Source organism: Ammospiza nelsoni, chromosome 17 (assembly GCF_027579445.1).
Source record: "Ammospiza nelsoni isolate bAmmNel1 chromosome 17, bAmmNel1.pri, whole genome shotgun sequence".
NCBI classification, from domain to species: domain Eukaryota; kingdom Metazoa; phylum Chordata; class Aves; order Passeriformes; family Passerellidae; genus Ammospiza; species Ammospiza nelsoni.
Window position 1 is genome coordinate 10,063,114 of NC_080649.1, and position 14,833 is coordinate 10,077,946.

A 14,833-nucleotide genomic window follows, 5' to 3' on the forward strand; every position below is an offset into this window, starting at 1 on the left:
GAACTGAGACCACGCCAAGTCATTGTTATGCTGGACAAACACAGAATTCTTCTCCCTGCTCATGACATAACATATCCTTGTGAAAACATAGCTGCTTTGAAATCCTGAAAAAGCTGGGATCTCTATCATCAGGGCATCAAGCCTGTTTCATTCACATGACAGGAGATCTGTGCCTGTGTTGGGGGTGGCGAATGATGAAGCCTCCTCTCTCTCCTCTGCAAGAGAGATTTCTTTAGCCAACTGGTAGAACATGCTTTGAAACCTAAACAGTTTTCTTGTTTTTTTTAAGATGAAGTCATTCATGCTCACACCACCTGAACTGAAGCTGATGCTGTTTTCATTCTTGTGGATAGAGGTCTGGAGCACATAAATATGCTTGTTAAAAGTAAGAAAGAAGCCACAGTCTTTTGGGACTGAGTATCACAGAGGAATACTAATGAGTGTATTGTTTCTACTCTTATTTGTGGTCACTATATCAGCCTCTTGTTTAGAATCTTCATTTGTTGGGCTTGGATCCATTAAAAAAATAAAATATGGAGCCAGATTTTTAATTTGAAATAGGAGAAGTGAGGTTTTGGTCTTTTCTGCATCTGCCACAAAGGAACCATTCCTTGCAGACTGCAGCCAAAGCACAGGGAAACCAGGACCATCCTGTGCCCTGCCCCAGACACTGCACTTGGGCAGGAATTGTGACAGGCAGCCAAGGCCAGTGCTTTCCTTGCTCAGAGGTGTCAACAGGGCTCAAAGCCTTGAGCCAGTGAGAAAAGCATGTTGTTAGTGTGGGACATCCATAAGAGCACAACAGTAAGATGAAGAAAAATTATTCATAGCATTATTTGTATACTCCTCAACATGAAAACTTTAACTTGTCAAATGTGGAGGAAGTGAAGCCTCAGTAATCCTGGAAACCCTTGATTCACTGTTTCTGAGGAGGGGGTCACTTTCAGCCTCACAATGTGAAGGGAAAAGGCTCCATCCCAACCTTCCCTTCTTCCCACACCTCTGTATTTCCCCATCCTCAAACCTGCTGCTCAGCTCTGCCAGGTATGCTGCTGTCAGACTTGTCCTTGAATGACTCCAGTCAACTGAAGCAGACCAGAGCAGGGGTAAATCTAACTTGCTGGCCTGGAAAACCAATCTAGCTCCAACTTTTGTGTTTGCATGAGGTTCCCAGGTGCGAGCAGCTAAGCTAAGCACTGGCTCCACACACTTCTCCTTGGAAACATTCCCAGCTCCCAGGGGAGGGGCTGAGTCAGTGCTGGCCCTGCCACACAACGGGAGGGGGCTGCAGCTCTCACACAGCTGCTCTCTTCAGATCAAGCTGCTTTTGACTCTGACCTTGCTCTCCAGCTACGTTTTGAGAGATGCAGCACAAGTATCAAAGGACTTGCTGTGCAGTCTTTCTTTAACCTGTGCTCTGCAGGGTCTCAACACGACTGACATTGCTGGCTTCTTCCTGCTCCAAGGAGGGATTAATGCACTGCTTCTCACTACATCCCCTCTTACTGGTACACTGCAGACCACAGACGCTGCAGGCTAGTCAGCAATTGAATGAATCATCAGACTTTTGTTCCCCAGGAACATTTACTGTACTAATCAGTAGGAAAACACAATTAAAGCCCCATATTTGTCCTTGGTTCAGCCTTTTTGTTCAGAGCCCGGGATGTCCCTTCTACCACCCTGTTTAATTTCTCAATTAAGCTGTCACATATCCCTTGTTTCTGGAGGCAGAAGGCTCAGTCATTGGCTATCAGCAACTTCTGACACCAACACACAGATATCACATGCCACAATAAACTACTGGTCACTGAGATATAACTACATGTACTGAGAAGATGCCATAAAATACCCAAAAAATCTAAGTAAGTATTTTAGCTTTTGACCTAATGTACCTCTTTTCAGCATTGTAGTAAACTCTTTAGTACCAATTCTCTAGTAATCCCAAACTCCTCTGGACACCTTTACACCTTTGTTGTGGTGCAGAGAATTTACCAGATTTTGGGTGTAAGATGTTCTCCATTGAGTTCTAAACCTCTCCTTCAGAAAGTTTCATTCACAAATGAAATGTTTCAGGTTTCACATTTGAGCTGCTATAAAGCAAACCATGGCAAGAAGCCTTATAAAATACTTGTTTTCCGTGGTGCCACTCAACACAAGGAGGTTTTGCCATGGCTGTGCAATGCTCTGTCCTTACAGCCCTGCATGGCTATGGTAGCTGCACTGATGCTGCCCCACACCAGTAAATGAAAAGCTTTTTTTAATTCAGTCTAATTTCAAAGAGCAATCAGAATTTTCTATGGTCCCTTCAAACTCTTCTTAAAAACCTACAAGAATTTTAACAGAAATGTGGCCATCTTACTAACATTTGACTGAGGCAGATGCTCTCAGATGCCATGAGTAAGCAGTGGGAAAAGTGAACATGAGGACACCAGGGTGAAGGAGGGTAATGTGGCCATGCAGGTGGCAGGCAAAGGGCAGCATTGATTGCTAATGCAGAAAAGCCAAGGACACAAAATCTGTCTCCTGTTGCAGCATTGGGAAAAGTGCTGCCTTCTGCAGGAAAGCAAGACAGGTTTCTATGGTTTCCAAAGGTTTCTAAACAATTTGAGTATTAGTTTCCTAGATTTGAAGATAAAGGCATAAAAATCCCTTTTGTTTCCTTTAGAAACCACAACACTTTTTGGCACTGTGTTGTGTGACTTCTATCATGAAGTGGATGAAGGCAGAATTAAAAAGATGAAGGCAACAGGATTTAACAGGACAGCAGTATCCAGCAGGCACTCAGGAGACATAAACACACCTGGTGAGTCATACTTTTAGTGCAATCTGTAACACAAAATATACAGTCTCTTGGGGTGGTAGGACATGACACCTCTCAACCTGCTATATACTATTATGTCATGAAGATGTCTGAAATGCAGTGAAATTTCTTCTTCCCAGGGGATGAAGACTCCTTTCAGTGATATGATAAACTGTAAAGAAGTAAGAAAGATGCTAAGAATGAAAAGAGATTGCCTGAGAAAAAGTTCCTCTGAGAAAAGGTGGATATGATGGAAAGTACTGAGGGTGTTACACACCTCCAGACTTGCTCTAGATAGTTCTCTCTTATCAGAGACAGACAGAGATAATATAAGGAACCAATTAATCATGGACTGGTTTGATTTCCCAGACAACTGTCATGCAACAACTGCTTCCAGCAGTGACAGATTCCAAATATTTTTGTAGGATACAGTTATTAGTCAATAAAGTTTTGGACTTGTTTTGGTAACTCTGAATCATGTGCCACTTTCAATGTGGTATTTCTGGCACCCTGCATCCTGGGGGTGGTTCCACACAGTCATTTTAAGCAACAGTTTGTCTGTCTTATGACATTTCCCACCCCACTACCTTTTTTTTTAACCTGCCCCACAGCCTTTTAGTCTCCCTGATTTGGCTTGGCATGCAATTTTAGCTTTGGATCCCAAGATCTGCATCGCACCCAGTCTGTTTCTCCATTCTGTTCTGGGAATGTATCCTCCTCTGCAGCTCACCAGAGTAAATATGACATAACCCTGCTAATTCCAAAAGAAAGCACCTGTAAGCAGCCTGATCTGGGATATTGAAACAGGATGGTAATGTCTACAGACACAATTCCAGCAGAGCAGATGCATGGCAGTGTTAACATACACCCAATATCACACCACAAAGTTTTTTATATCCTGATTTTATGTATGGTGGTGCCAAAGATTCTATCAAGCTTCTCAGAAAACTGCTCTACCCTCAACAAAAGCTAAGAGAGACAAATAATGCAATTACCTTTAGAATGAATTTAAGTTAAAATACTTATGGGTATTGTCAAGGGTGAGAACCCAAAAAATTGTACATAGAGAATATTACAGATATCCATCCATGAATGTTTGGATAACAGGCTTTACTATTTTCTAGGGGAATTTCGTCCATCTGCTAATTTCCTTACCAGGGAAACACCTCTGCAACAAAAGTAGGTCATTGGGACTGCAGGGATCCCTTCAGCTGCTGTGAGGCAGCAGGAAGGTGTGAGGCAGCTGCATCCATTTGTCCTTAGCACAATTTCTGACTGAAGTGCTGCACGATCAGCACTCTATTAACAATGGCACAATGGCACCAGGAATTGTCTGGACACTCTCCTGGTTTTTAGGCAATGACTTAATACAGGACTAACTGCTGGAGGACGGCTGCAGACTGAATGGTTTTGGGGCAAGTTAATAGATGAGTTGTACATAAGAGATAACAGTCTGAGGATCATCAAGGTGCTGGGTGGTACCAAACAGCACTAATTTACCGAGCAGGGTGCTGAACACATGCACGGGCTCTCAGGTGGGTGGGGAAGACCCATGGCCAGCACAAAGAACTTCCCAGCTATCTTGGCTTAGTGTGAATTGCACAGTTTGCACTGATTTCTTTATCAAGATACCAGAGCTCCCACTTATGGGAAGTAACTCCTGTTGAATTCACAGGAATTAATTAACTTCCTTCAGACACTTAACAGTGCTCAGCACAACCGAAAGGAAAGCTAGGTGGGAAATTTTCTGTGAACTTTAACAGAAGCAGCTTGACCACTGCTGCCAAGTTCAAGGCTCCTTCCTGATAAGCAATTCAACACAATATGGAATATCAAGTTTACAAGATAACAGGCTGCAACAAGCTGCCCACTGACTTTGCTCAGTAGTTTATATCCACCACTTTCTACTCAAGAGAATGTTAGAAGTAGGTTGTTTTTTTTTCAATTAATCTACTAAGGAAAGAAGGTTAAGGAAAAACTATCCTTGATGACAGTCAAATAACTTCTCAGTAACTTTATGGAGTTCTCCTGATCATTGCTTTTGCTAAAATGCTTTGCTGAAAAGAGAGAAACGTGCACATATGCAGATCTCCTATTCATGTAGGCCAGTGTTACATGCTCTACTCTCCAGCAGTCTTTCTGGCACAGCTTCTCCCCTACAAACAATTTGAGAAACATCCTTTGCATTATTCTCTGTGATTTCTGCTGCCTTACTTCCAAAATCCAAAATAAGCAGGCAGGAAAAAAAATCAGAAGAAAACTGGTCCATGTTTCAAAATTCATTCTTTCTTTTCTCTGGAAGCGCAATTACAGCTCATGAGCATTTGTGAGGCCACTAAAGGGCTGTGGAAGCCCAAGGAGCTCACACAGTGGGAGGAAGATCACCCCACAGCAAACACAGATTATTGGAGCCAGGAGGATCCTGAAGGGAACCGTAACATGCTCAGAGCACTTTCATTTGTTTTGTGAAGAACTGGAACTCTTTTCCTCCCTTATTCACAATGCTTACACTGAGCTCAGCTTTGGGATCTGGGAGTGCATCAGGAAGAGCATTGCCAGCAGGTCAGGGAGGTGACCCTGCCCCTCTGCTCAATGGCGTGCTGGGTCCAGTTCTGGGCACCTCAGGACAAAAGGGACAGGGAGCTGCGGGAGCAGAGGGTGACAAAGAGAATGAGGGGACTGGAGCCTCTCTCTTGTGAGGAAAGGCTGAAGGAGCTGGGGCTGCTCAGCCTCCAGAGGAGATGGCTCAGAGGAGCCCTCAGCAGTGCCTGTCAGTGTGAGCGGGGAGGGCTCAGAGCAGGGACCGGGCTCTGCTCCCCGGCCCAGCAATGGCACAGCAGGAACGGGCAGGAGCTGATGCCCGGGCAGTTCCACCTGAGCACCAGGAAGAACTTCCCTGAGAGTGCCCGAGCCCTGGGACAGATTGTCCAGAGAGGCTGGGGAGTCTCCCTCGCTGCAGATATTCCAGACCCATCTGGACACAATCCTGTGCTGTGCGCTCTGGAACGACCCTGCCTGAGCAGGGAAGCGGCACCAGATGAGCACTGTGCTCCCGACCAGCCTGACCCGTTCCGTGGTTCTGTCTCAGCACTGTCCTGACCATGTCATGAACCATTACAAACCCCTGAGCTGTACCAGCTTTAACAAGAAAATAATTTCCTTATCATTCCAGGAAAGGACAGCCTAAACCTCCAACAATTCCCCGGCCTTCCCCCATTTGCTTATCCTGGAATGGGATTTGCTTACAAAGACTTTAACAGTCACATTTTATTGCACAACAGCAATTAAGAAAAGCAAATTTCACCTTCTGATGAATCAGATATTACTTTCATGGTTCCAACTGCTTCAGTTAAGCAACTAATTAACTGCTTATTTCATTGAAGGAAAACAATGAGCAGAAACAGAAACCAGACAGCCCTTCTTTGTAAAACATTTCCTAGGAAATTTTGGTGATATTAACCAGAAAAGAGGAAGCAGCAGCAATGATTCAATTTTGAAATAATGAAAACCTCTGTATTTTTACGTTGAAGTCTCACCAAGTGACAGCCAAACCATCTCCTAAAATAGATTTACTTTCTGGGTATGAGGATGAGCCTGCCTTTCTCCACACACTTCTCATCACAGTCTATTGTTTCCTTCTTCCAGGTCACCTGATTGCTGAACCTTCTCCCCTGCTCCTGATGCAAACCAGAAGTGGGAAAATACATTGTAAGAGAGCCTGGAGTACATCTTCCTGCTGTGTTCAAGATATAGGCAAAGTATGAGTGGCTTTGGTGCAGTCCAAAGCTGATCAAAGCTGGGAGAAAGGAGGTGGCAGCTCATACAGCTCTGGATAGCAACAGGAGGGGGCATCTGGAAATCAGCTTTACAGAGCTCATGGAGGTTTTGAAAGTACTGGGCCATAAATCATCATATGCATGTACTGAGCTGATTTTCACATGCATGCTTCATGTTATATGTGCTTCAGATTTCTGAAGTTTAATGTGGGGCAGAGAAAAGGGGTTCTAGTTCTAACAAGGACTGCTGTTTGACTATGCTCAAATCTGATTAAAGCCTAACTATCAACCTAATGTTTAGCATTTCATTTCAAGGTTGTTTCCTTTTGTTTCCAGAAGCACAGAAATAATTATCTAAGTTTACAAGGAACTTTTGGCTATATCCAAACTACAAAGTTTTTTTCAGGCTGGAATCCTGACTAAACTGGAGAATAGGTTTGAACTATTTGCTCCTTGCACATTTTTTGAAGTAACAACAGAAAAACCAGCTTTGAATATCTATGGTGATATGTAACTGAAAATCCAAGATAAGCTTCCATGTAACAAGGAGAGGTCAGAGGTGTCAAACTCAATAACTTACATATAAACTATGGCTGTTTAAGTGTTAGTACCATTGAATTATATTTAGACAGAGAAGAGGAAAAAAACCCATCTGACAAAGATGTAATTAACTTTGGTACTTCACCTTTTAAAGGTGTAAGAAGGCCATTTACATGAAGTTATTGTGACTATTTCAGTCTAATTTGGACTTCTGGAACTCAAGAGCCTTTAAAAAGACTATTTTTATGACCCTAATACCACATCCTAATCTGTGATGAAGTAATACTAACCAGATCAGGCTGTTTTAGAAAAATAGCATGAGTGCAACTAAGAAATCAACAGGACAAGATGTGGGAAGTAGGCATAGTTTTTTGGATGCCCAGCTGGCCAGAACAGACTCCTGCACAATTTCAGTTCCTAGGCATGGGCAAGTAAAGATAATTAGTGGCAGTGAGCTGACCAGCTATGTTTTCAACCATGACATCAACACACACTCATCAACAATCTGTGCTTTGCACACAGGCACATGAGTTTTCTGCTGGATTATTTTTGTGCACAGTTACAATGGCATGACAGACATATTCCATAGGTGAACATCACAAAACTCTCTGGCCTACTGGGCTCCTCATTCTAAGTGTGGTGGTGCAGCTGAAGCACTGAGCCAAGGAAGAGGCAGGCTTAGGCTCTGCAGATGAGAAGTTCTGAGTCCCAGCACCTGGAGCTCCCTGCACACACAAAAACCTGGCACTGCTCTCTGTGCTCTGGCTGCTGTTGCTTGGCTCTCCTGTACTGCCAGAAAGGACCATCCTCAGCTTTACAGCGGATAAAAGGGATTGAGAAGTGTTTATGGCTGCAGCATTAAAGCCTGCCCATGCCTGCTTATACAGGAAGATAAACAAGTCTCTGTTCCTTTCCCTTTAAACAGCAAACACAATACAGTGAGGTTTTGAATGTGTTTGGTTTTTTTGTTGCTGGTTTGGTTTGTTGCCTAAACTAATATTAGACATGTTCCTAGGGAAGCTCAGCACTGACTTACAGCCAATAGGCCCTTACTGGGTAGCAGCCAGATGACAATATCTCCTCTCAAAAGAGGTTTCCCTTTTCAGATATCTCTGTGTTATTTATAGGCAACAAGCAATGCATACAAAACATCAGGAGAAAAGGGAGGGGCAGCATCAAGCATCTTGAGACTTTATTCAATTACTGCCTGACAGAGAAATAGTTGCCAAAGTCTTTTTGAATAGTTTTAAAAACTTTTTATTATAGGAAAAAAGATCCGTTAGTCAAAGATCTGTCAGCCCAGAGATAAGGAAAAGGCTTTAATTTCTAAATAGAAGGACACTTAGAATTTAGACCACCTGCAGTGTACTTGCTTCTAGAAAATGATGGAGGATTTGTTTGCTTTTGGTGTTTTTGGGAGGGGACTGATGAAGGAAGTGTTAGCTTACTTTAGAAAGAATGCCTAGGATAGAAAAACAGCTGGAGTAGAATACAGTGGAGGCAGAATTGTGGTTCCAGGGACAGCCAGGAAATTTCAGTGGAACAGCTCCCTTGCTTTAAATCCAGCGGCTGCTGACACACATAGCAGAATTCTCTCAAAGCATTCTGGGTTTTGTCTTGATTTTTTGAGAAAATATAGTTCATGTTCATGTGCCTCTTCTGCCTCCTATTCCCGCCATGAAGGCTTCAATGGATTGGTTGATTCTAATCCAGTTTGCTACAAACCTTGAAACACCAGAGTTACCCACTCTCTCCAGCCCTCTGCATATGCACAGTTGAGAAGAAAGGAGAAACTACTTTCATTTTCTCTGTTCATCTAATCTCAGAGGAAAAAGTACAAACAGCTCCACTGTTAGATTTGTCTGGGATGACCCATCTCCTACCTGGGAGGCAAGACAGGATATGCTGCTCCCTGCCCTGTCAGCAGGTGAAATAAAAGAAGGTGGAGGCTTGGCCACTATGTACTGACAGGAAGGGAGTTAAAAATACATCTGTGTAGGAATTTATACATGACCTAAGGAGTAGCTCAGAAATGCAGGACAAAGTCACAGAAATATGCAATTGTGTAAGGTCTGCTGTTAATAGCTGAGCTGCTCTCCCACTGCACTAATCACTCAAAAGGCAGAGGGCCAGTCTCCTTCTTAATTAGCCCTGAAAAGTTAATGACCCATCACCTTGGCTGTGTTACAACTTCTGCCCACAAACAATAGATTAACCACTCAGGGACCAGCACCAACAGCAAAAATCTTAGTTCAGCAATCATGAAAGACCAAACCATCAAACAGGACAGTGCTAAAAGGAGGATGTGTCAGGAACACCTGAACTCACAGACTACAGGGAGCCCACGTGCTCCCAGTTTGCCATCACAGGCCATTAGTAATGGAAATTAAACTAACTACAAGTGATGGAAAGCCTTCCAAGTGATGTACTGACTTCCTCTCTAGTGCTGGATTTAAACTCCTAGGTTTTTACAACATTAGAAGGCAAGCTAAAAGCAAACATCAGAAACAAGGCTATGGAGCAATCAGTGAAATTTCTGATAAGGGCATTGAAATCCAGGAGAAACAAAATGTCAACATTTTGTCATCTCAATGTACTCAAGTCTAAAACAACTAAATATAGTCATTGTATATGGCCTTTTCATAACAATCTGTAGCTCAGTTATTTTGCTCTGCAAATACAGAGGAAAAATGGGGAAGGGAGGGAAATTAGGGATGAGATATTAGGGGGGAGGGAAAAAGGGAATTAACATTGGATTTGCAAAGCAAAAGCTCCAAATCCCAGTAAACAAGATTTGATACCATTTTTACTTTGAACACTAAAGCTCTTGGCACATTAAACTTCTTTTAGGGTTAAGTAAATTACAACAATGTCAACTCTTGAATTAAACCAGGCAATTCCTGCATTTACACAAGTCTGACATTGTTTCAGTTGAAGGTAGAAAATGTACAACTAGAGTCCATGCCCCTGGCTGTGCTGCTTAACCTCCTGGAGGCAGGAGCACCCTCCTGCCCCCTGCAAATGTTTTACTGCAGCAAATTGCACTGATTGTTCAGTTAGCCAGGGAAAAGAGCTGTCCTTGCTCCAGAGGCTGTGATGGACAGTGAGGGTGATCAGGTCCACCCAGATTTTGCTAGTAATTGAACTGAATAAAAGCTCTTCCCCAGCCAGCTCTTTGGCCAGTGAGGCTTAGAACCCTGGTGACATCTTAAGTGTATTCAATTTAGATCTGCCTGAGAATTTTGTATATTATTTATGAGAATTGATTGATTTTTTTTTCTCTGTGAGGGAATAATATAGCCTGTATCCCTCCCTCCCCATCATATGTATTTCTGGTAAAATAGTTCCTACATAAATACCAATGCATCACTGTCAGAAGAATTGTACACTTTTAAAAGACTGCCTCATTTTGTAGTTCCTCCCTTTACCAGAGTAACAAAAAATTAATGGAGAGGAAAAAATACCTGAATACACAGAAAATTCACAATTACCTTTCCTGTTTGCTGTTGATAGTCCATTACAGAATAAGGTTAACTTCTCCAGCTACTTCACTACTGTCCTGCAGCTACATGTTATACAGATATTAATTTAACCTTGTCCCAAAATATGTTAAAACTGAGAAGGAAAAAAAGCATGGAGATGGGTAGTAATATCATCTTACTTTGTCTCAGAATAAAATTCACATAATTGCTCTTTCCTGTCTTATGCTTGAAAAATCAGAATTCTTACAAAATTTATGTACATGTTTTTCTTCCACAGGATGAGGTTTTCATTTTCATAAGACATTTAAATACCCTCCCCCCAGCAAGCTGGATAAGAGATATAGGTTTATGAAAGAAGATTATGGCAGATTTTGAGTTCCTAAATTCAAAACTGTGCTCACAAATATGCAATTCTGCTGAGCAATTTTTGGGCTCTGGAGATTCTCTTAACTCCAGAGATCACTTTTGGGCTTATTGCCAAAGACTTAAATGCTCTCCAGACAGCATGCTGGCTTTGGATGTGGTTCTAAGGGTGGGATTATAAAGAGTTCTGAATTATTGCTAGTGCTGTCAGTCTAGCAGGGGGAGAGTGTTTATAGTTAGGCACCAGTGGATTTATTTCTCTGGAGCACTTGATCTCCTGTGATCCATCCTACATCAGCCATTTTCCACAAGGTCGTCCCTATTCAAGCAAGTCTTTGCCCCATATCCTATCAGTAATTTGTGTGTAATTTGTTTATGTCAAAGGTTATCTACTGCCTTCTCTTGATGAAGTTGTCTCTATGTTCTCCACCTGCTTTCTCCCACAGCTATGAAGATATCAGTATTTCCATCCATTCCCTCAAGGAGATTGAAGGAGGGAATGGAAGAGTGGGAGATGGGCCTCAGCCAAAGCAAGGTTTATTCAGAAATTTCCTATTGGGAAAAAAAGGCTACAAAAGTTTGTTTAAATTCTGAGTCAGTTGGAAAACACCACAGCAACAGACATTTCTAAACTTTAAAAGAAAAAAAAATACAATGTGCATGCTGAACTCAGAAGAGGTCCATCTTTATCTTTCATAAAAGCAAATTTTTATTTATTTAAACTAAACTGAAAAATTTAGGATTACTACTTCTGTTTCAAAACTGGAGAATAAAAGCTATATTTCAATTTCCCAGATGCATTCATTGCATCGGGGAAAAGCAGTAAATCCATAAACCTGAAAGTGAAACAGTCTCATAAAATATCACCTGACTCCACTGAGCTATCTTATCTCAATGTCCAACAAAAACTGGGGCATTTACTAGAACACTGTCACAGCTCTGAACAGCTGCAAAGGAGCTCACATGGCTTCTTGTCCCAAAGCTGCTGTACAACACTTCAGTGGTGACACGAAGGTACACCTTAAATTGATCAGTGGGTACGGAAGAAAACACTTGGAAAAACAATTCTCCCCTCAGTTGTGGGAAAAACTTCTGCATAGAAGCAGCCTTGCTTGGCGCTGAGGGAGAAAAGAGGGTTGGACAGAAAAGCCTCCAATTCTGAGTTCAGTTCAGCAGCTGCAAAATCAGTCTGGCAAATTTCCATGGATATGGTTTGTACTGAGGCTGCCCAAGGGCCAGTACTGAAACTACTCTGCTAAAAAATCCTGCAATTCCTTCTTGTCCAACACTGCCTTCCCACTGTGTGTGCCAATGCCAGTCTGCCAGGAGTCCTGGAAATAAAACAGCACTGCAGATCACAACACCTGGGATGGGGTCAAGTACTCACTGGGGGAAGAGCTTCACCCCATTTGGAACAAAAAGAGGACTAAGTGTGATTTATGGGCACAGTGGTAAAAGCCTGGCCTCTAATCAGTAGCACATCATTACTGATGTGCCCATATTGCCACTCCTGCATTTAGTTTTGCAAAATACTTGTTATGACCTGCCAGACACCTCCAGTGCCCATGTACAGGCAGCATGGCATAGGGGTGCTCTGTAACCCAGCACACTTCATGCCCTGGGCCTGTACTCTGTGGCCAACACACCCTGGAACACTGCTCAGACTACAGAGGGAAAAGCCTGAATGGAGCTGCACAGACCAGTCACATCTCTTATGTTGATGCAGAAATGAGCATTGGAGAACAGATGATTTTTGCACTTGGAACTGAGCCCTTGGACCACAAACCCTGCATGTACTGAGCCACTGTCTTCCCTCCCCAGAGCATCCCTCATGCTCCAAAGAAGGAAACAAACCAGAAAGAGCAGAAGAATATAGATCCTGCTGGCTCTCATGCTGGATACAGTGATTCAAAAATAAGATGTTTTGCTTTTCTCAGTTGCCCTTCTAGGCATTTAGAAGAAATTTATTTCATATGTTCTGAGCCCTCATTTTAAATGGAAAGGATCCTGTGATCATGGCATTAAGGACTACTTGCAAATACAGTTTTGATCCCCCAGTGCAAATCCAACAGATCTGCTCAGCACCTTTCACTCAGCACTTCAGACTAAGAAGAGAACAGGATTACCTGTTCCTTTCTATACAAATATTTGTATAATAGATAAAACCAAAAAGAAACTACAGTCCATAGTACTGCTGCACATATCAAGTCCTGATAAGGGCTAAATCATACTTCTGAAGGGTTTCTTTTGAACTGGACACAAATGAAGGAGTCACAAGGTGAATGACTGGCTTTATCATAGAGATAAGAAGGCAGCAGAGAGCAGTAGCAGCAAAGGCTGTAGCTCAGAGAAAGCACGTGCCTGGCACTTGACCTGGGACATGCGGAGAGCTTTGAGAAAGATTTCATGGAGGTTTAAGTGAATTTCAGACTGGATGCTGTGGTCCTGTCCCTGTCCCTCCCTCTCCAGCTCTAACTTGTGCCAGCAGTAAAGCTCATGTGGCTCTGTAACAAAAATGTCTGGCAAAGAAAGATGAAATTAAGTATTTTGGAACTTCATTTCTTCCAGTTAGGGTTCAGACAGATTATTTCCCCCACCACAGTCACATGAGCACTATTTGCTAGTAAACAAGTTCACTCAAACTCCTCACCTCAGTCCTTTGCAACCTTCTAGAAAAGTATAAAAAAAAATCTCAAACACTGCCAACCCACTTGGCAGTAATAAACTGAACACTGGAACATTTGATCTTTAGACTCACCAGTTTGAGTGCAGAAAAGCTTTTCAACTGAGTTGTACAGGTTGGCTCTCAATACTAAATGGACACTGACGTGAGGGGAGAAGAATTTCTGCTATGGGAAGATCTAGCCAGAAAATGTCAAAAGCTTGGAAGCCAGTTCTTAGGAAACAAGCTGTAAGACACGGAAGATGCTAAATTTTGCTTGTCAAATGCATGTCAAGAGAGAGGAAAACAAAAACATAGTTGACAGAAAGCAATCATGTCTTGATGCTCCTGCCTGAGAGCGGAAAGTGGTTGATGGCTACAAACATCCTAGATCATCAGCCAAAATAAATGAAGGAGATTCCCACTTTATAAATGGTGAGGCTGAGTAGAAATCTACTCAGCCACACCTAGAGAAAGTGTACTTCAAGCCTCTGTCAGCCTCTCTTCCCAGCAGTGTGACTGTGTCCTCAATATCAAACCATTTCAAGCCTATGAAAGTGTTCCCTAAGTGACCTCCTGTCAAAACACAAAAGTGTTCTGCACTGGGAAGGAACAAATGGTACAGGCAAGGTGGCTTGGCAATGTCTGTTAAATAGGCAAGGGAGGGGGAGAGAACATGCTTCTCTGCAAGGTCTTCAGGCACTATCAAACTCTGGAAAGAGTTTGGGTAGTCTGCAGTAAATCCAAGCACTGCATACTACCTCCTTCAATCTGGTATTCCTCACTTTCCATTTTGCTGTCTCCATGGGATTATTGGCTGGAAACAGACACACTCGATCATTTCTGAGACCTCAGATTCCATTATTCTGCCACAACATTTACTAATTATAAATGCTTTGCCAAATATCCAATGTTTTCACTGGCTGAAAGCCCACACTTAATGGGCTGATAAAGAACAAATGCTGTCAGAGAATGGCACGTAATTGGTTACAGAGGTCAACTGAAACTATGCATTCAGGGGGTGCCTGCCTGAGCAAACAGCATAAATGAACTTTTCCTGGATAAGAAGCTGAATGAACTCTACTCCTAGAAGGGAATTTAATATGTTTAACTATTCCCACTGCTATTAAGCCTTTCCCTTCAGTGATGAAAGTTGTACATGTCATGCATGCTACTCTCCCAAGAATGCTGTGACTAGAAAACAAATGGA